At 37.5% G+C, this 23,297-nt stretch overlaps 1 long non-coding RNA gene across 1 annotated transcript in view; it reads right to left on the reverse strand.

Annotated features, from left to right (window-relative positions):
- LOC114008136 (uncharacterized) overlaps positions 1 to 23,297 on the reverse strand; it is a 177,523-nt gene that overhangs the window by 136,025 nt on the left and 18,201 nt on the right. The gene's annotated exons all lie outside the window — the stretch shown is intronic.

Genomic DNA, 23,297 nt, shown 5'->3' on the forward strand with positions numbered 1-23,297 from the left:
AAACAATGTATGTGATAAAATGCTCCCCCTTGAGAAAAAATGTTTTCTTAGTCTAAGTTCTAAACAATTGTTATGGTTATTACTGAGTTTTCATAATATAGATGTGTAAGCTTTAAATTAACACTTTCATTTGTTACTTATCCTTTAATAAACACTATATTCTACACAGATGTTAATTCAGAGAGCTCCCAGTTATACACACAGCCCCCAGCAGTTACGGGTACATGGATTGAGGTTAGGTATGTGGCGGTTTGAAATGATTCTGGTTTGTTTAAGGTAAAATTCATGTGCCTAGAGGTGGTTGCACTACCTAGCTTTATATTTTAACAGGTGATCCTGAATGAACATCAACAGCACAGTGATTGTAAAGGATGAATACACAGAACTAGAATTACTTCATTTCTAAAGGGTGAATACACAGAACTAGAATTACTTCATTTCTGATATTCTACAGGACTACATGGAGAATTAATTTCCATTTAAGACGTAAACCAGTAAGAAGAAGAAAGGTAAAGAGAATTATGTTTTGGGCTGATAAGCACAAATTTCAGTTCATAAATGAAGTATCATTCTGAATTTGAATTTTCTGATGTGAAATGTCAAGTAACATTAAATAGACATCAAAAAAACAAACAAATGGAATTAGTCCAGTAAAATACTATTCTTTAAATTAAATCCTTGGCACACAGAAATTGTGAAGAAGGCTATACAAGGACAAGAAAAAAGTCCGAAATTGGATATTTTTGCACAGGAAAAAGATTCAGATTTCAAGGAAAAATCCCAGAGAAACAATAAAAGATGCTAGTCTTACGTTGCTAAAGGAAATATAAAAGGATATTAAACTGTGTCAATCATCTTTATAAGGAACTGGATACTTGTTCTGAAGCAATTAAGCAAAGAATGTTAATATCAGTTATCATAAACCCATCTCCCCTGATTTTTATAGAAGATTATAACATGTCATTTATATTTTTGATTAATTTTCTGGTATTTTCAGTGGTTTTTTTTCTCTTAAGTTTCAGAGATATTTGAAAGATAGAATTGATTCATGGGAACCAGCAGTTAGTGTAATGGCTATGTCGCTGGACTCCCACATAGTCGACGGCGATTCGCATCCCAGACCTGGTGGCTTAAAACTCACGCCAGATGCGTGTGCGTGCGTGCCCAAGATCCCGAGAGGAGAATGGAGGAGGAGGGATTGCAGCGTGACCATCCCCCCTGGGGCGTGATTTCTCGCTTTCTGTCTCTCTGTCTCTCTCTGTCTGTCTGGTGAGTACATGCACCCTATAGCGAAAAAACTTCTCCAAAAAAAAGAGAAAAGATAGAATTGATTCTAAAGAAACAAAAATGAAGCCAGGAGAACAATTTCAGGACTTTATTGGGAAGTGGAATTTTCATCAATCTGCTAAATGTATCCTTATGTTTAATACTTTTTCCAATTATTTGTGTGTCTGTTGATTTTTTTAAATATTTTTTAGCTTAAAACCGGAATTGTTGATCATATGAGGGAATACAGGTGTGCCAGGGTGGTGGTTATGCTTTTTGTTAGACATAAATAAGCAAAGATCAATTTATACAGAAGTCATTGACAAATTTGCAAAAGGTACAAAAACTAAAATGCTTATATTCTTTTGTACAAATAGATATAAACTTTTTTCCTTCTTAAAATATACATTAATGTAATTAGAAAGTATTAACGCTGTATATTTTTCATTTTTTTAAGGAATGTAATATTTTATTGACATGACTATATATATGTTCACATGAAGTTTTACTGTCTTTATTTTTTCTTGTCATTTTTATCCATTCATTTCATGATCATTACTGAAGAGCACTGTCACTTAGAGAGGGCAGGTGTGCAGAATGATCTGCCTCCATGTGTCAAACGTGCTAGGCACACCATTTTCAGCAGTAGGGTTTTCCAAAAGAGAAAAGCAAAATGCAGCCAAGTTACGTGTTCAAGGTCCTCAATTTAGGAGCTGTTATAAGGGGAGTCTTTGTGAGTATTCAGACATTACCATTCTTTCTTCTTCTTCTTTTTAGAGAGAGAGATTTTTGCTATAGGGCATGTGCACGTGCTAGGGAGACAGAGAGAGACAGACAAAAAAAACAAGAAATCACTCCTCCCCCACCAGGGGAAGGGTAGCCAAGCCACAATCCCTTCTCTGTTCTCCTCTCAGGATTTTGCACACGGCACACACACAAGTCCATTGTGAGTTTCAAGCTGCTGGGTCCAAGACTTGAACTGCTGTCAACTACAGGGGAGTCCAGTGATGTAACTATCACCTCATCTGCTGGTCCCCAGATATTGCCATTCTTAGTGTCTATAGACCTCACCAACTCAGCCCACTCATGGGGCAAAGCTCGCCCTGAGTTGCTAGATAGAACAGTATAGTCAACTGCATGACTACTCATATATTTTACTTGAACACAAGTCCACCCCTTCTAAAGCCTTTCACCCAAATTTTCCCACTAAAAAATAAATATCAAATGTAAAACAGTCTACATATGTAAGCAAAAACATCATCCAATCCCTATTTATTATGATTCATACATATACAATGTACTTGCTTATACTTTTGGTAACATTACATTTCTAGTAAAGTTTATTAAAAACAGAACTCTTTGAGAGATACGAAGGGAGTCACTGTGAAAATGTACAATAAACCCCATGCTCCCAGCTTCGTTCCCCTAGTTAATACAGTTCTTGAATATATACACAGGAAAGGCATATGGGTCCCTTCTCAGTTGTGTTATACTATAGTCCGTTTCCATGGGAATACATACTAAGGAGATGAAATCATGATGTACTCTAGGAGGTGCTAATAACTCAACAGGGCATAATAACCCACTAAAAATATCTACATTCACATAAAATATGGCAAAGGAGAATAATGGAAATTTAGGGGAGAGGAAATGAGTACCACAGACATGGCCGACCAAGTTGACACTAATGCCATGCTAAGTCTGAAGCTATATTTTATAGCTGGGTCATATGTAATATTACAATGTCACCAATTGCAATTTAACTTCATTAGGGTCAGTGTTTACTTTTTGAGCATCTATTTCTCTTTTTTTCACTCGCTCCCTCTGTCCTATAAAATTTCAACCTGATATTTTTCATCCTTTCTTTTCTACTCTTTATTTATTTTCTCCCTTACGAAATGTATCATTGTTATTGTGACCATTAAGTGCCAACCAATTTATAAAGATTATTTCATTTATGTTTCAGAGTGTTCTTGTCATGCAGAGGGGTTTTTTTGTTCGTGGTTTTTTTTTTTTTTTTTTTTTTTGTGCTAGAGGGGACATGTACTCACTAGAGAGAGACAGAGAAAGAAGTTAAGCAACAAAGCAAAACCCCTCCCCCAGGAGGGCTAGGTCCTAATCCCTTCTCCTTTCAGGAATATGGGCACACATGGCAGGTGTGTTTTTCAAGCTGCTGGGTCTGTTGGCCATGTGGGATCTAGATGCCTTAACCACCACATCACTGGCTAGCTCAGGAATTATTATTATTATTGTTTATTTTTTCTATTTCGTTGCTGAGGAAATTGAAAGAGAGGTCAGTACAACACATAAGTAAGACCTAGGACTCTAAACTGGGTCCCTCTGGACCCCTTTCCTAAACCTCACTTCCTCACTGAAGGTGCTCCCATCTTATCTGATTCAGAATCAGCAGCTTATAAACATCCTGTGAAATATGATGACTTTTTGAAGGCATAACGAGAATCTCAGTCTGGCCTCCAGCTTCTCAGCATAGCTACGATGACTTTTTTAAGGCATAACAAGAATTTCAGTCTGGCCTCCAGCTTCTCAGCATAGCTAATCAGTAAAGAAGAAGGTACATGAGGAGCTCTTTCTATGGGTCAAATGTCGTGATGGTTGGGCAAACAAAATTCAAAGTATGTGCAATTAATGAAAAGGTAGAAAAGGGAGGGAGAATACCATAATGAAGGGATCTGAGAATGTCCCTGATGGGCCTCATGAAATCATGTGTAAGCCCCATGAAAGAAGCTGAGGCTCCAGATAAAGAAGCTCTTTTCACAAAGGACTTATACACAGAACATAAGGAACACAACACATCCAGTGGAGAAAGGACACTACCTAGCTCTGCATAGAAGATGACATGGTTTCTGTGTCAGTTAGGATCAGTTATCTGCAGTATCGAATAGTAAAATAGGTCAAACTAGAAGTGTTTCTCATGTTGGTTGTTTGCTTTTACTTTTGTGGTGTGTGAGTGTGTGCTCAGAAATAGTTCACAGGCATTCTAGGTCGACAGGGCAGCTCTGTTCACAAATCATTCGAAGATCCATGCTCCATCACCTTTAACACATCATTTCCAAGGTCACTCTGGAACATCCAGAGGGTGGAAAGTTTGCATCACCCATGGGAGACTCAACTGGTCAGGCTGGAAGTGGTGCCTCTCACTTGCACTCACATCTGCTAGTTTGAAATTGTCATAGCCAAATCTCAGCATGAGGGTACCTGGGAAATGTTGCCTTGATAAGCACTTATAAAGAAAAGAAAATGGGTTAGGAACCAGATAACAGACTCCACAGAACACATCTCATTGGAATGGGAAGTTTTGGGACGTCAGATAATAACTCAGATATAAGCATCCTCAGAGGGGATTCCACTGTCTATGGTGAAAAATCAACACCTGTAGTGGCTTCCTAGTCAGCAAGGAAGGCCAGTGGGAGTGGACATCAACTAATAAGAGCCAGAAATAAGGTGCTGTTGCCCCAAGGAAGCAGAGATGCCTGTCTGCTCAGAGGAAGGAAAAGGAATTTGAGTAACAACTGCAGAACAAGAGCCAGTATTACCTAAATGTATTAAGGGCTTCTTTTTAAATATTCAGACAGTAAAATAAGGAAAGAAAAAAGAAATAAATAATACTATCATTCCTCTTGAGAGTAAAAATATTAATACTTTGATGTACACCTTGCCATACCAAGCTCTCTCTCCTCTATTTTCTGCCTTTCTTCTCATCCTCTCCCTCTCTCCTCTGTAAGTACAGATTCATATTTTCAGTATTAAAGACTTTTATTCCTGTATTAAGTAGACACCATATAAATAATTGAGTCGATCCTCCATAAATAGAATTTTTGTCTGTTTCTTCTTTTTATTTATCTCTATATTTCTGTTTATTAATAAGGCTTCAATAAATATCTTTGTTCATATATCTTGAGTCAGTTATCTTAAGAATTCTGAGACAAAATAATTGATGCACTATAAATCATTCATACCTACATATTCCAAGAAAAATTTCAAGGCAAAACAATTGATGCATTATACATCATTCATACTTACAAATTTGGGTGTACAACCCTAAGAACATGTACATTTAGAACTTTCAAATGTATTACATTTTTTTTAGAGGTTTTTGCCATATGGCACATGTGCTTGCTGGAAAGAGAAAGAGACAGAGACTGTGAAAAGAAAAGTGAGAAATCACACCCCAGGGGGATGGTCACCCTGCAATATCTTCTCCTCTATTCTCCTCCTAGGATCTTGGGTGCATACACATATACCCAGCATGATTTTCGTGCCACCAGGTCTGGGACTCGAATGGCTGTTGGCCATGTGGGAGTCTAGCAAAGTAACCACTATGCCATCTGATGGCCCTGAAATATATTACCAATTTTTTTCTAAAAAATTATATCCTGAGGGCTGGCAGGTGGTGTAGTGGTTAAGGGCATTGGACTTCCACATGGCTGATTGTGGTTCAAGTCTCAGATTTGCTTTCTCAGTCTCTCTCTGTCTCTCTCTCACTCTCACTCTGCCCCTCTCTAGTCAAAATAAATAAATAAGTAAAGTAAAATAAAATAATTCTTAAAAAATTATATCCATTTATAGCAGTACTATACATGAGTACTTGATCCCATAGTTACCAACATTAAATATCTTTATATTTTTATTATACAATAATTTGTATTTTTTTAAAAAAGCAAAAATAGAGCACCCATTCTTATTTTGTATTTTTTTCCCTTTTTCTTCTCCTTTTGCCATAGAGCACAGGTACTCACTGGAGAGACAGAGGAAGACAAAGAGAGGAAAAGTGAGAAATCATCCTCAGAGGGGATGGCCACACTGCAATCCCTTCTTCCTCCATTCCTCTCAGGATTTGGGGTACACACATACATACACCCAGCATGATTGACAAGCCACTGGGACCAGGACTTGAACTGGGATCAGCCATATGGAAGTCCAGCATCTTAATTACCACACCACCTGCTGCTCCATTAATTAGTATTTCTCTGCTTACTAGGATAATATGGCATCTATTCAATATTTAAATGACATCTCTCATTTATTGAATTGAGTGCTCTCCCCATTATTGCTCCTTTTCAAAACATTTTCCTATACTAATATTTATTTTTGTATGACCTTTAAGTATTTTTATAAAAAGTATCAAGATTATGTTAAAAATATAGATTTGCCCAGAGAAAAATGGAATCACCAGAATATTTGTACAAGAACAAAGGAAGACTATTTATTTTCTCCCTTTTATGATCTTCAATGAAGTTGCATAGGTTTTGTGATTGTTTTTGTTGTTTTTAATATAAATCCTGAATCTTCATTTTGGGAGTTTATTCCTAAATATTTTATATACTGATCTGTATTTTATATTGGAATATTTGCCATTGTTTTTCCTACCTGATCTTTCTAATTGCATATTTGCTTTTTAGTCAACAATCTTATAAATTTAACTTTTAATATTTAAGAACTTTTAGCTGATTTTTTAGATTTTTATGAAATTGGAACTTTGACTTTTTTCCTGTATTTATATCTATTATTTTCTTTTCTTAGCTATCTGTATGTCTAGTTGTTCCAAAACAATGTGAATTAATAGACAAGCTTGACTTACCTCTGCCTTTGTGGAAATGACATTGTGTGTGAACATGTGTTTGTATGGTGTGCATGTATGAATACATATGCATATGCACACACATATGTATCATATGATGGTAAAAGCACTTCAATTCTGTTCCTCCTAGAGTTTCAATAAAGAGCAACTGATAAAACTCAGTAAATGCCTTTTAAATATCTATAACAGTACTTACAGGATGTAATTTCCACAGCTTGGTTTTGCATTTGTCAAAGAGTTCTAAGCAATTATTGAAGAATAAATTGGTTTCATTGTATTTATTTTCTATAATAGGGGAGAGCAAATCACTTTCATCCTGCAAAACACATCTCCAATAATCTCAAATTTAGCCATATTATTAAATCAACTTCAGAGCACTTTTAAAAATAAATGATGACATACAAACTGTCTAAGGGGAGCAAAATAATTGCCATGAAATTGAATAAATGTCAAGTAATTATGTGGAAAGCCTCAAACCTCATTGCCCAAGGGGTTTATATAATGTGAAACCAAAATAAAAATGCCCATAAGCAGATAAGAGATAGGTATACTTGCTTTATATCACACCAAAAATAAATAAATACATAAAAGCCAACAATTGCTCTTTAAAATTCACCTGTTTTGACTTGGGGTACTCTTTAGGGGACTAAATCAGTTACTCTCTCATGTCTCTTTCACTTCTGTGGGCCAGTATGAGGGTCATCAGAGAGGGAGAGGGCACTCACAGCACTGGGAATATGTCATACCAAGAACATCAGAAGACAGGAGAGGGTGGTTTAGATTTAGGCTAAGTGGTCTGGGAAGACCTACTTACCCAGTGGGGGGAGAGAACAGAGAAAACTGTATTTTCTCTAGGAAGCCCTTCCCTACCTACCTCACCTCTATTCCTAATAAAATGGAACTCTTCCTTCTCAGCCCTATTCCATTTAGTTCCTCTTAAACACTTTCTAGTCTAATTATTTATGCATGTATTTTTTCCTCAACAGTAAAATGAGACCACTGAAGGCAAACCGTGTGTGTTTGTATGAGAGGTCCCCAAAAAGCTCGTGGAAAATGTACACTATAAAAAAACTATGCATGGATTTCAACAATTTTTGGCACCAAAATAAAGATGTATTTTAATTCCATTTTCCATGAGCTTTTAAAGTCCACTCACACCACTTCCAAACCACACCCGATAGTACACTGTGTACTGTGCAGTAAATGCCTATTGAATGAATGAATGAATGAATGATCAGCGCAAGCTTAACCTAGATCCCTTAACAGTGTTACTTCTGATACTAAAGGAAAATCACAGCAACAGCTGATTTTTATGAAGTGCCTAGTATGTGCCAAGAATTTAATGTGCATTATCCTGTTAAATGTTATAATAGTCCTCTCAGGTAGATATCATCCTCACTCAAGAAAGGAAGACACAAGTTTCAGAGGTGTCACCTGTCTTCCAACGTTCCCATAAAAGAGACTAGAAGGTTCTGACATCAAAGACCATGCTGTTGCCAATGTGCTAAGTTGTTGGGTGTTAACTGGAATTTCAGCCCTTGTTACATGATGTATTTGGCAAACCTATATCTGCAAAGATGGAAGAATTTTAGGAGAAAATAAAATATGTTCAAATGTGGGTGGGATTTCCAATGAGTTTTGAGACCGGAGAAAATACATTGCCAAACACTAAACAAACACTGACTCTGTTTTACAAAGTAATGGATTAAGTTGGATTTCAGTGGTGTTCCTGTGTCATACACAGCACACACACACTCATCTCTTGCTCCAAAGCTTTGGAGCAGTTGTTGTTGATCACAGCTGCTGCCAACTGCTTGGATTGTTTCAGAATGCTACGGCACAGAATTTGTATCTGAGACTGTTGCTTATCCAAACAACTTTTGAAAAAGTTTTGACACCCCACACAGTCCTTCTGAAGAAAGAATAAATAGTTCCCTTAAATACCCTTTTATTTTATTTTATCTATAAGGTTTTTGAGGGAAGGGATTCTGTCTTTACAATATATATACGGAATACACTGCTGGCCCACTTTATTAAAAGTAGAACTATAGCCAAGTGGTTAAGGGAGCTGGATCCTACATGCCTGATTGGTGGTATGAATCTTAGCACTAATGGCTTGAAGATATGCCAGGTATATATGTGTATATGTGCCAAATCCCAACAGGATGGAGAAATGGAGGAGAAGGGATTGCTGTGTGACCACACCACAGTGGGTGGTGTTTCCTCGTTCCCACTTTGTGGTGAGTCCACATACCCTCGAGGGTTGGGTGACAGGGAAAGAAGAAGCTGCCATAATTTATGTAAAATAAGCAAAACTAATAGTATGGAGTTTAAGACCATATATACTGGTTATATTGATAAGTACTACTAATTATTTTTGTTTCTCTGTTTGTTTGTTAATTCTATGTCTTTATTATAAGAGCACAAGAGACACAGAGAGAAATAACATCTCCAACAGGATCTGGACCTATGACCCGCCTCTAGCCTTCAGCCAGCTCCGCATCAGGAGCAAGTGTATGCCCAGTGTTCTCAGCGATGTCTCTAAATTTGACTCAGTAAGCTTCCTATGTGGGATTGTCTTCAAAAACATTGCATGTTACCATCTCACCATGTGGTTCCAAATTCTAGTTTTATTTAAAAAATTCTTGATGTCTTGCAGGCAAAACTTCAAAAAGAGAGGTGTGATAGAAACCAGGAAAGCAAAGTCCTAGGATGCCACCAAAGGCCACCTGATCATGCCCATAAGGGGAAAAAAATAAATACAGTAAGTACTTTATAAAACTAGACAACTAGCCTCAAATATTTAAGTGATAAATTTTAAAATAAGAATGAAAAACTGTGAGAACCAGCAGTTAGCATAATGGCTATGTCGCTGGACTCCCACGTGGTCGACCGCGGTTCACGTCCCAGACCCGGTGGCTTAAAACTCACGCCGGGCGTGTGTGAGTGCGTGCCCAAGATCCCGAGAGGAGAATGGAGGAGAGGGGATTGCGGCCTGGCCATCCCCCCTGGGGGGTGATTTCTCGCTTTCTGTCTCTCTGTCTCTCTCTGTCTTCTGGTGAGCGCACGCGCCCTGTTGCAAAAACACTTCTCCGAAATAAATAAAATAAAAAGAATTATAAAAAAAAAAGAATGAAAAACTGTTTTCATGATGCATTTAATCTTGATCAGTTGTTAGTGGCTTTCTGGAGCTCTTGCTGAGAAGGGCCTGAGGTCAGAGGCAGACTCAGGAAAGAAAGAGGGTCATGTGCTATTGTAATATTGCATGGTCATAGTCACATGATTGGACATGGTGCCAGTACTCTGGTGCCAGCATATCTGATTACCTAGGCTTATAAGAAAAATGAAAATGAGAAGCTATGCCTTTAAGAAATAGTTTGATCTGTCAGTCACTTATTCAGCTATAAGACTAAGTGAAAAAGTCATTCGTTTCTCTAGCTGACAAATTTATTTATCAAGTAATTGAATTCCTAAAGATAGGTTTGAAAACCGGTATGCCTCAGACTGAATATAGGTAAAATAAATAAATAAATAAACAAAAACTTAATCTGATCTTTTTATTAATCAAATAATGTGGTATATAGAAAGACAACCTTTGGGCCATCCCCTGGTCTCCTGTAATACACTCTCACAGACACAGAGGCAGACAAGATGAATGCTAGCATGAGGAAGCCAGACCATGGAGAACTCTAAAGTAAGACAGGCACGACTATGAGAACTCTGAATGCCAAACCACAGTTTACACAAAAGAATCAATATGGTCACTGTGGTCCTCTGGTTTGCACACACCCAAAGCACTGGGAGTTGCGAGTTTCCCTAGAAGAGGAAGAAAACCCAAAGTCAAATGCTAATAGCAGTTAATTTAGTGACAAAGGATGTTTGAGTTGAACCCAGCTGGTTGTATGTCTTTGAATTTTGCTCCAAGTTTTATAGTAAGTGTGAAAACAATGGTAGATGCTTAATACTTTATACTTTATCATTTAAATGGCGGAGACCAGTAGGTGGTGTGGTGGCTAAGGTGCTGGATACTCCCACATGGCTGACCACCGTTCAAGTCCTGGACCTGGTGGCTTGCTTTCTCACTTTCCTTCTCTCTCTCTCTCTCTCTCTCTCTCCCTCTGTGTGTGTGTGTGTGTGTGTGTGTCCCTCTGGGCAAATTAAAATAAATGAATGAATAAAATTTAAAAAATAATTTTAAAAATGTTTTTGCCAAAATCTGTGCTACCCCTGCTACCCTCAGTCGCATGTAGTAACAAGGAACCTCTCTATTAAACCTGGTCACCCTTCTTATAGGTCAGTTTTCGCCTAGTAACAGGTAATGAAATTGCCTGCTGAATGCTTAGGAAAAAGACCAACTCATAAAACCTAGCCTTTAAGTTATACAGAAAATATTAAAATACTTGAATTTTGTCACACTTACATCCATATGATGACTCTTGAACTATCTGACCAGTTTGAGAAAGTATATCATTATTCAAGAATACAGACTACCAGGAAAGTTCATTCATAAGAAAAATAAATTACTAATTAGAATTGTTTTTGAGAGAGATTTTTGCATGTGTGTTCACCCAAGAGACAGAGACAGAAAGCAAGAAATCACCCCCTGGAAAGATGGCCATACTGCAATACCTTCTCCTCCATTCTCCTCCTGGAATTTAGGACATACACACACATATGCCCAGCATGACTTTCAAGCCATATAGGAGTCCAGTGCCTTGACCATTACACCACCTGCTGGCCCCTTTAATGAATGTTTTAATGGAACAACATGGCTGCAAACACCCTGTGAGTTGTCTTACTTGCTGTTCTTCAAGTAATCCCTATGATCCCCAGCTCTGTCTTTTGAGTTAGGGCACATGTCCTGCTACCAGGACGGCCTTCTTAAAAGACTAACTCATTTTTCTTTGTAAAGGTATGAATCCCAGGCCTAGAGAAAATGATTCCTCATCCCTGCTGAAAGGGACCTCTTTCTCTTTCAAACTTCCAACAATTTACTCTGTTTTATTCCTTTTTCCTTGTTATATAAACTACTTTTTATAGTTGAATAGCTTTACTTTCTTAAAAGACTGCAAGTTCCTTCAAAGTAGGATCTTTGCCTGATTCAGGAGGTGCCAAGAACCAAATAAAAGCTCAGCAAATTCTTTACATGATCTATAAATTAATAAAGGGATATAATTTTTAAATGTATCATTATTAGATTAATATATTATTATATTATGTACTATTACTAGGACTGAAAGTCAATTTTTAGAATTTTTAAAGCAATTAGTAGTGATTATTAATCTTTTCAACAAATAATATCTTCTCATCATTGATTCTGTAATAATATGTCTCCATAATCTAGAAAATGGTTCATGGCATAATTTTTTATTTTAAAAAAATACTAAAATGCTAGAAATTGGGTTTTTATTAAAATATTTCTTTGGATAACTGTTTTGTTTTGTTTTGGAGAGGTTTTTGCTATAGGGCAAGTGCATCACCACAAAGAGAGAGAGAGACAGAGAGACATTACATTACTGTTGTGCCACTAATAAGCTTTTTTCATGTGGCTATCCAGTTGTTATAGTTTGTTAAAAAAGATTAGCTTCTTTCTAATTTATTTTAGCTGCTCTTTTGTGAAACATCAGTTAACTATGTTTATATGAATTTATTCTTGCTCTGTCTATTCTGAACCAAGACTTATTTGTCTAGTCTTTCATCAATATCCCACTGTCTTGATTATTACAGCTTTACTGCAAGTTTTGGAGTCAGGAAGTGTAGTATCAATTCTACAACTTTGTCTTACTATTACATTATTATGTTAGCTATTCTAGGTCTTTTTCCTTTCCATATAAACTTTAGATTTTCTTTTTAATATCCACAAAATACCTTGGTAGGATTTTATTTAGGTTACATTGAATTTAGTGATCAAGTTGGGAAGAGTTGACATAGATAATATTGAGTCTTCCTATTCAAGAACATGGAATATTGTTCCATTTATTTACCCAAAGGAACTGAAAACTTCTATCTGCACGAAAACCTGCTCCTATATGTTTATAGCAGCTCTAGCCATAATTGCCCAAAATAGGAAATAACCAAGATGTCCTTCAGTAAGTAAATGGATACATACACTATTGTATTTTCAGATCATGAAATACTATTTAGTGTTTCAAAGAAATAAGCTATCAATCCATGAAAAGATATGAAGAAACTTAAAGACATATTATTAATTAAATAAAGTTGGCCTAAAAAGTCCATATGTTGTGTGATGCCAAATATATGACATTCTGGGGAAAAAAAAAACATTATAGAGATAGTAAAAAGATCATTGATTTCCAGGGACTAAAGTGGGGAGAAGAGATAAACAAGCAGAGCACAAATAATTTTTAGAGTGGCGAAACTACCTTGCATGAGATGATAATGGTGGATACATGTCCTTATCAATTTGTTCAAACCCATGGAATATATAACAGCAAGAGTGAACCCTAATGCACTCTATAGATTTAGGGTGATAACAATATGTCAATATAGATTTATCAGTTGTAATACATGGACTGGTGCAGAGGAGAATATTGTTAATAGGGGAAGCTACGTGTGGCAAAGGGTACATGAAAAATTTCTGTACTTGCCATTCAATTTTGCCATGAATTTAAAATTACTCTAAAAAAAAAAGAAATCTATTAAAAGACAAACTGTAAGCCAAAGGGAAAAAATGATGAAAACAAAGATATTTAAGTTTGAAATCATTTGTAAATATATTTAGACCAGAATTCTTTTTCATGTTTAATAACTTAGCTTTTTTTTTTCCATTTTCTTCCTGGTTATTGATCTGTTTTTCCATTTCTCATTGAATCCTTTTAAGTTATTTTTGGTCTATGCTGCTTATGTTGTGTTGCTATTGTAATCTTGTTTCCCTTTCATTGTATTTTCCAGTTATAGCTGGCCCATATTTTTATTTTGATCATTCTGCATTATGTGGTATAAGTGTATCCCTTTTCGACATTATATGCTTGAATTGGGGGTGGTGTCTAACTTGAAAGTGTTTCTCAAGAGGAGATTTTGGTTCTTATTTCGATCATTCTGCATTATGTGGTATGTGTATCCCTTTTAGACATTATATGCTTGAATTGGGGGTGGTGTCTAACTTGAAAGTGTTTCTCAAGAGGAGATTTTGGTTCTTTTATGTTGTGGTTATCAATTATGCTAGTTCTCACTTCATTGTTTAAGAGTGTGTGATTTCAAGATTATTTGCCTCATTAAAAACCTGTTAATATATGAATTATGCTTTCTCTGATTTTTTCTTCTCTGGCAATGAGAAAGGTAGAGGAGGGACTACTTTGAATTTTGATGACCCTGAATTTTGATGACCGAGTAAATAGGTTGAGTCAGCTCATTTTTAGGAACTCAACAACTGTCAGTTAGTTTGTTTCACAAATAACATCTAAAGTTCTGTGACTAATTAGCACTAGAACTGTTAACAAAACCTAGCGCTCCTAGTTTTAGAACAGTGCTTTCTACCTCCTCCACTTGTGCTAAATTTGGCCCTATTCCATGTGGATGAGTCTTTTCCACCTCAACAGTCCTGACCCCAAATGCTCACAGTTCCTTCTTATGAAAGAAGCATATTAGTTGACCAAATAAATGCATTCTACAATCTTAGCGAGGCACTAAAGGTTTGCTAAGGAACTCAGAAATAGTGCGTTGTTTGGAGCTGTAACTGAACAAATTATTAATAAAGTCATCACATTTTCAAAATCCCCTTCATTTCAATTCAGTATTGGAATAGGTAAGAGTTTTGGGCATGTTTTTCGACATTAAAGAGCTCACTTCTCAATCAAGGAGGCAGATGCATGACTAAGTATAATACATGGCAGACTCTAACAAGCACTGCAATTTAGAAAACATCTCTGACATAACAAATATGGCATTTGGTGAAGTTTACATGCAATTCTTTCTCATAAGTGGTATAATTTAAAAACCATCTTTGACGTCGTAAGTATGGTATGCAGTGAAGTTTGCACGTAATTCCCTCTCATCATTTCTCTTTGAAGAAAATGAGTGTTTCAATGTACTTTTAATAGAGATTAATTTACTCATCAGCTTTATTATGGGGTTGGTACTTTCATTGAAAAGAACACATACAAAAGCGCATATACACGCACATACTTACACATTTTTTTTTTTGAGAGGTTTTTGCTACACACACACATACATACTTATACATTTTTTTTTGAGAGGTTTTTGCTATAGGGCATGTGTGCTCACCCGAAAGACAGAGAAATAGAAAGTGAGAAATCACCCCCTGGGGGGCTGGCCATGCTGCAATCCCTTCTCCTCCATTCTCCGCTCAGGATCTTGGGCACGCACACACACGTGGCCAGCGTGAGTTTAAGCCACTGGGTCTGGGACTCAAACCGCGGTCGACTACATGGGAGCCCAGTGACATAGCCATTATGCCAACTGCTGGTCCCCATACTCATACATTAAAAGACCAAGTGGCCTTTCCATTTTAATCACAAGGAGGGCAGTTCACTTGTTAAGGAAAGAAAAGAAGGAAGGAAGGGAAATGGAAGGATAGAAAACGAAAGGAAGAGTGTGAGAGAAGGGAAGAGAGGAAGAAGGCAAAGGAAAGGAAGGAAAAAGAAGAAAAGGAGGAAAAAAATGTTTTAAATAAGAAAAAAGAAAGATGACTCTGAAGGAAAAGGCAGAACCATTCAATTTATTCCAGTCTGTGTGGTCTCTAAATAACTCTTTTGAGTTTGAATTTCCTTCCTTGTAAGAGTGGAATTACATCATCTTTCTGATAGGAATTTGTGGATTTAAATTAAATAAGATAGCAATATGGAAGCTTCTGGCACATGGTAGAGCTTCAGTAACTGGTACAACTAAATAGTTACACTTAATTGAACACCGACTTTGTAGAAGTCGCCTGAAATCTTACTTAGTGTCTGCAATATCAGCCAATTAATTCATCTCCATGAAAATCTGGCCACAGTAGCTTCTGGATGTTGTAAACACACACACAAAAAGTGATCAATAAGGGATCACCAGATGGAGTAAGGGTTATATCACTGAACTCTCACATGGTCAACCGTGGTTCAAGTCCCAGACCTGGTGGCATGAAACTCACACCATAAGTGTGTGCGTGTGTGCCCAAAATCCTGAGAGGAGAATGGAAGAGAAGAGATTGTGGCATGACCATCTCCCCTAGAGGGTGATTTCTTGCTTTCTGTCTCTCTGGTGAGTGTATATGCCCTATAGCAAAAATCTCTCTTAAAAAAAAATAATTAAAATTTTTACTTTTTTGACAAACTGTTTTAGTGACAGTGATACCTTCCTTTTCGTTGTACCTCCAGATACTCATAATTTCTAAAATTAACTCTCATTGCCCTATACATAAATTTAATTCCAGTAAAAAGGAATTAGCCCACCAAATTTTTTACTTCAAGGGTGATTCCAGAAGTCACATAGAAAGTGAAAGACTTGGTTTTGAAGAAAGTTAAATATACCAGTTATCTTTTAGAAAGCAAATAATTTATGGTTAAAGTGGGTCTTGTGTTGCTTTTTGAAAAAAAGACCATGGTGGGAACCAGCAGTTAGCGTAATGGCTATGTCGCTGGACTCCCACGTAGTCGACCGCGGTTCGCATCCCGGACCCGGTGGCTTAAAACTCATGCCGGGCGTGTGTGTGTGTGCGTGCCCAAGATCCTGAGAGGAGAGAAAGAATGACACTACATAAATGTAAGCACCATCTCAACTGTCAAATGTCAGCATCATTTTGTACAAGTTCTGTGGTACTCGCCATAGAAAGCAATTTTAATAGTCTTTTCATCCTCACCTATATTTTTCCCATGTGTTCTCTCTTGTTACTCTGCTAAGAATTGTTTGAGAAAACTAAATAAGTGTTTTAGATCACTACAGTATTTCTTAAATAATACATTTTCATTTTAGAATAGTACTTGGCCACTGACTATAGGCTGAACTTTTTGCTAATGAATTTTATTTATTTATTGGGATGTAAGATATGCTAAACATTTTACATATACTTTCTAATTGATCTTCACAACCACTCTGTGCAATAGGTACTGTTTTATCATCACAGTACAGGAAAAGACCTGTGACCTGGAAAACTGAAGTTACTTAACCAAGTTCTTACACGGATGGAGCCTGGACTCTTATAAGAATGGAGTCCCCACTCAGATGACAGTCCCCACTCAGATGACAGTCCCCCACTCCACATTGTTTCCTAGTTACCCAGAACATACGAAGGGAGAAAAGTGAATTTCAGAATGGCATGTACAGAAGTCTCCTTACCGTGATAGGTACTTCCTCAGTGTGTGAGTTAGTCTGTTTCCTGCTTCTTAATATCTGATCACAGACTGGGTAATTTATGAAGAATAAAGCTTTATTCAGCTCATAGTTTTGGAGATTCAAGGTCAAGGAGCCACATCTGGTTTTTGTTGTTGATGAGAACTCCCTATGGAGTCCCAAGGCAAAACATGGTAGAGGAGTGAAAGTAACCATGTTTGTGTCTATGTGTCCCTGTCAGCTCTGGTCTCTCTCCCTCTTCTTACGAAGCCACCCGAATCAAACCATGGGGCCCCAAACTGATGACCTTACCTAATCCTGATTACCTCCCAAAGCCTCACTTCTTAGTGCCTTAATTGGATTAATTTTCCACCTTCATTTTCCTTTTCTTTTCTGTTTTTCAATTTTAATTTTTCCCAAAGGGCTCTCTGAAGAGAAATAGAATGAGAGAAAGAAGGAGAGAAAGTAAGAACATACTTCATATAAGGGATGGTCATGCTACAATCCCTTGTTCTCCATTTCTCCCTCAAGAGTTTTGGGCACACATACATGTGTGCGTGCATGTACCTGTCATGTTTCTCAAGCTGCTGGGTCCAGGACGCAAGCCATGTATTTGACCATGTGGGATCTAACTGCCTAACCCATTACACTATGTGCTGACCATTCCTTTTTTTTTTCTTTAAAGAATTATTTTGTTTAACTTTATTTACCCATTTATTAATTTGACCAGAGGACAAAGTGAGAGAGAGAGAGGAGAGAAAAGTGAGAAAGCAAGCAACAAGGTCCGGGAATCAAATTGCGTCCACCATATGGGAGTTCAATGCCCTTAACCACCATGCCACCTGCCAGCCCCAAAGGCTGACCATTCTTAATACTGTTATTTCTAACTCATGAACTTTTGGGGGACACATTCAAATCATAGCAGTGTGTGTGTACAGATATATAAGGTAATATATATCAGGTGTGTGTATATATATATATATGTATATGTTTATATAATACAAATAGCAAACATAGTGTTATTATGTATACTCGTGTTTCCTCTGTGCTAGATATTTCGCATGCATTATCTCACTTCTCAAAATAACCCATTAATATAGTACTATTATCTCCCCCATTTTAGAGATGAGAAGCACAGAAAAGTTAAAAAAAAAAAAAAAAGATTAATTGAGGCCATTGAAGCTAATTTTTTATCTGGTTGACAAGAGTCAACCTGAAATTTATGTATGTATGTGGGACCAGCAGTTAGCATAATGGCTATGTTGCTGGACTCCCACGTAGTTGACCGTAGTTCATGTCCCAGACTCGGTGGTTTAAACTCACGCTGGGTGCATGTGCATGCGTGCCCAAGATCCCAAGAGGAGAACAGAGGAGAAGGGATTGCGGCGTGGCCATCCCCCCTGGGGGGTGATTTCTCACTTTCTATCTCTCTGTCTCTCTCTGCCTGTCTGGTGAGCACACGCACCCTATAGCAAAAACCTCTCCGAAAAAATTATGTATGTATGTATGTATGTGTATATACATACAGGCACATTTTTTAAAATAAAAAAAACAAACCTTTAACTACTATAGCTTGTATATCCTTTCCCATTACAAAATGAACTTTAACAAATTGAATCCCAGTACATGGGATTCCATTGGCTAAGAACACTTTTCCTGAATCCTTAAGTAACTGACACTGTCCACAACAGCCTTGGGATTTTCCTTTGTCATTTTTCCTATGGATTCCTAGGTTGATCAGATTATCTGTAGATTGCCATGCTCACACTTCAGAGGTGGTGACATCTTCAGTTCTATCACTGTCTTGCTCTTTATGTATTCATGTTTCTATTCCAGTCTACATTTTATAGAGACCTTTGTGATTACCTTAGGCCCACCCAGACATACTGGGATTATTTCCCCATGTCAAGGTTTCCAACTTAACCATAGCATCAAAGCCCCTCTTACCACGTAAAATAAACGTTAGAGGTTTCAAGGATTAGGATGTGGACATCTCTGGTGTGGAGGGCAGAGTGGGGAGGCTTATTTTATCCAGCTTACCATCTGTGCCTTCTTTATCAAAATGGACACTATCCTTTGTTTAGTTGTTTAAGCTCGTAACCCGAAGTCATCTTTCACTTTTTCCTCACCTTCCACATCTAGATCACCATCAGATTCTCCAAATTCATCTCCTAAATCTCCTTCCTTTATTTCTCTCAATACCTGCTTCCTCAGGTGTCATCTGAACCTTTCTCTCTCAGGTGGACTGAGCATTATTTGATTCTAATACTAAGTCTCAAGATAAAAATGTATATTGGGTTTTTCTATGCAAAAATGCCTCATGGCTTTTCTGACAACCCAATCCCTTGTTTGAAGTTTGTGGGAATTTTGTCCTTGCCACTTAACAGAGAGGGTGGTAGGAAACACAATCATAGGTCTTTAGACATGTGTTTGATTGAGAGGACATTATGACAGAGTAGCAAGCCCCAAGGGAGAGGAAGTAGAGGCTGATTTTGAGTTATCTTGTTATATCTTAACCCCATGACATGAGGTGAGTTATGTAAGTTCTCTAATTCTTTGCTTCTTCACCTGTAATACCTAACTTGTGAGTTATTCAGACTCACACTGCAGTGATGCAGGCATTTACACTGCTCATATGTAAGTTATTAGTAATACACTTGATTCAGAAGTCAAGCCGTTATATAAGCAGAGTCAGCCAGAGCCTGGGAGCAGTTTAACATTCAGACTTAGTCAGGCAGTCTCAGGCCAATAAGTACCAACTTGTCGGTCTCTCAATGGAGCTCAAATATTGACATCTAAGCAGGGAGGAATTCCCAATTCAAAGCTAGATTTAGTTTTTGTATAATGGGTCAGGAGGTGCTTTCCTTAAGAAAAAGAGCACTAAATCATTAATAAAACAAAATTATAAAAGTGAGAACTTATTAGGGAAGAGAAATTCAGTTACAACCTACAAATACCTTTCTTTGAAGATGTTACCAAATCATAGGACCATGTGAAAGGGGTTGAGCAAGTGAATAGCCCTGAACCTTAACTTCAGCGACTTCCAGGGAAATTTTTCTTTGCTTTTGTCCAATCTTGTATCAAAAGGTAAAAAGCAAGAAAGAAAATAAAAAAAAAAAACCCTACAATTCTTATATTCTTAAACACCATGATTACCCCCCACTCCATGCATATAAGGTAACTTCCCTATTTGGAAAATTGAGGTGCTAAATACACTACTAGCAAATGTTACAAATAAATGTCACATGGATTCTGTGCCTTGCTAAACATTAAACATTTCTGCTACAAATTTGTTTCAGTCTTGCATTAACAAAAATCTGACTAGTATGGGAATTTACTCTAAATTCCAAACAGAGCTGTGAGGAAAGAAAATATTTGTTCCTTAAAGGACTACATGCACATACCATGAGAAGATTGAACTGTAGAATTGCTACAAATCCTGGGAAACATAAATGAAATGAACAGATAATAGGTCTATTTTTTCAAAATGAAATTGGTAGAGTGAATGTCTTCAATATGGGATCCTGCAAGACAATGTCTCAGATCAAAGGTCCAATGTTCCAGAAAAGAAAGTGTATCAGTGGGCACAACCATGGGAATCTACTTCTGTAAGCCAGAACACACCAGCCTGACAGAATAGCAGGCTAACTTCTTGAAGGTGCAGTTAGGGTGGCATCTTGATAAGGACATCCGCTAAGCAGGGACACAATTTTCCGTGAGGTAGTCTTCACCATAAATCAGTGATCTTTAGATGGTTCTGCCTCCTCACTAGGTAGAATACATGGGTATAGTAATAAAGGAGTGGAAGTAGAAGTAGGCCCAAGTGCCATGATCCCAGTGATTTATGCTGCTCATCCTGAAGTCTCAGGCTCTGTAAATCTAAAAATCCTGCTGCTTTCCAAAAAATAAATACTTCCACCTGGAAAAACAGTGATAGTCCCACTGAACTTAAGCTCTGACTGCCACCTGATCATTTCAGAACAGCAAGTGAAGAAAGAAGTCACCATACTTACAGAAGCGATTGCTATTGATCATCAGTAGAGAGGATCAGCTGTCAATCTGCTAATTTGTGGTTCAGTATCTTTTCTGACTTTTTCTTTTCTTTCCTTTCCTTTTTTTTAGGTATTTGCCTTAAGGCATGTGTGCTTAATAGGAAAAGAGAGACAGAGAGATAGTGAGAAGGAAAGTGAGTAATCATCCCCCAGGGTGGATGGCCACACTACAATCCCTTCTCTTCCAGTCTCCTCCTGGGATCTTCGGTGCACACACCCCCAGTGTGATTTTCAAGCACCAGGTCTAGGACTTGAGCCATGATCAGCCATGTGAGAGTCCAATGATGTAACATCTATGCCATCTGCTAGTTCCATCTATCTGACTTTTGAAAGTTTCTTTCTTTCTTCCATGAGTGAATGAGAGAGAAAGAGAGAGAAAGAAGCACCCACTACAATCTATATGCTGTGAATCTTCTCCAGCTCCAGCCAGCCCCAGGCCATGAACATACATGCAACCTGCACGTTCTGAGAAGTCTCTGAATGAGAGCCTGGAACCTATCCACATGGGTGAGTTTCACAGAGGATTGCATTGCCCCTGCACCATCACAAAACCTCCTCTTTTTAATTGTTTTTAAGGTATGTTCTTCATCTTGATTACTTTGAAATTTCAAATGTGGTTTTGTTTTGTTTTGTTTTGTTTTCAAATTGATCTTGCTTAAGAGTTATTAAATCTCCTGAGACTCATGTTTTTTCACCAATTTTGGTAAGTTCTCAGTGATTATTTTTTCTTATTCTGCTTCCCCTCTATTTCTCATTCTAGAGTTCCATTAAACTTACATTGGAGGGAACCAGCAGTTAGCGTAATGGCTATGTCGCTGGACTCCCACGTAGTCGACCGCGGTTCGCGTCCCGGACCCAGTGGCTTAAAACTCACACCGGGCGTGTGTGCGTGCGTGCCCAAGATCCTGAGAGGAGAGTGGAGGAGAAGGGATTGCAGCGTGACCATCCCCCCTGGGGGGTGATTTCTCGCTTTCTCTCTCTATGTCTCTCTCTGTCTGTCTGGCAAGCACACGCGCCCTACAGTGAAAATCTCTCCAAAAAAAAAGAAAGTTAAAAAAAAAAAAATACATTGGAAACTACTAACCAGAGACCATATTAAACTAAACTTTTGCTTTGGGGCTTTTGGGCTATAGGGGTAGAGTGACTTCTAGTCTCAAATGTGTAGGCAGAGTTGTGGTTAGAAACTCTCAAAGGAGACATATACTTGCATCCCTCCAGCTCCCTGTCCAGTCACTCCACCAAAAATCAAGGCCAAAGCAGTTAAGAGTACTATGCATATCAGAGGGTGGGGAATGGGAGAGAGTGAGAGAGGAGGAGTCACAGGGGGAAAGAAAGAAGCAAAACATTTAAAGGACACAAAAAATGGAAAATTATTTGTTGTTGATAATATATATGGTAATATCTTTTATTGAACCAATATAAAATGTATTCAGGACGGGAAAATTTATTTGGTATGTTATAATGATACACAGGGATTGAAAGTAAATAAAATTAAATTTAAAAAAGATAGGGGAAGAAAAACAGTAAAAAATAGTAAAATAGACCAAAAGAAAAAAAAAAAGAATCTCTCTCTCTCTCTCTCTCTCTCTCTCTCTCTCTCTCAGACAGGCTTTATTTTAGATTATACATTTAGGGCATCTTGAGGAACTCCTATTTTTCTTGCAATGATTTCTCTAATCACATCTCACGGTGCTCAGGCCCTGGACTTTGTCTCCTGTGCTCTGCCTTTATGGCCCATTAAAACTAAGAATCTAAGATCTTCAGACTTCATCAGGGCACTCTGTACTTGTTTATACCTCTGTAATCACACTTCCACGTGTTTTTCTTCTTTACGTGTTTTCTTACTTTACCACAAGCTCAGTCATGCTTTGACAAAACTATTTGATCGAACTCTAAGTTCCCCGTACTAAGAGTGTTTCTCTGCATAACTACTTGTGGCAAACAGATGTCAATAATGCCTCATTTTGGCATCATTTCTGAAATTTCCAGCTAATCTTTTTTTTTTTTTTTTTTTAATCCAGCAAGCTGTATTTAGAACCTCAGCTCTACCACTTCCTACCTCCCACAAATGGGATGGGACACTTCATCTGCCC

Source organism: Tupaia chinensis, unplaced genomic scaffold (assembly GCF_000334495.1).
Source record: "Tupaia chinensis unplaced genomic scaffold, TupChi_1.0 Scaffold000291_1, whole genome shotgun sequence".
Lineage (NCBI taxonomy): Eukaryota > Metazoa > Chordata > Mammalia > Scandentia > Tupaiidae > Tupaia > Tupaia belangeri.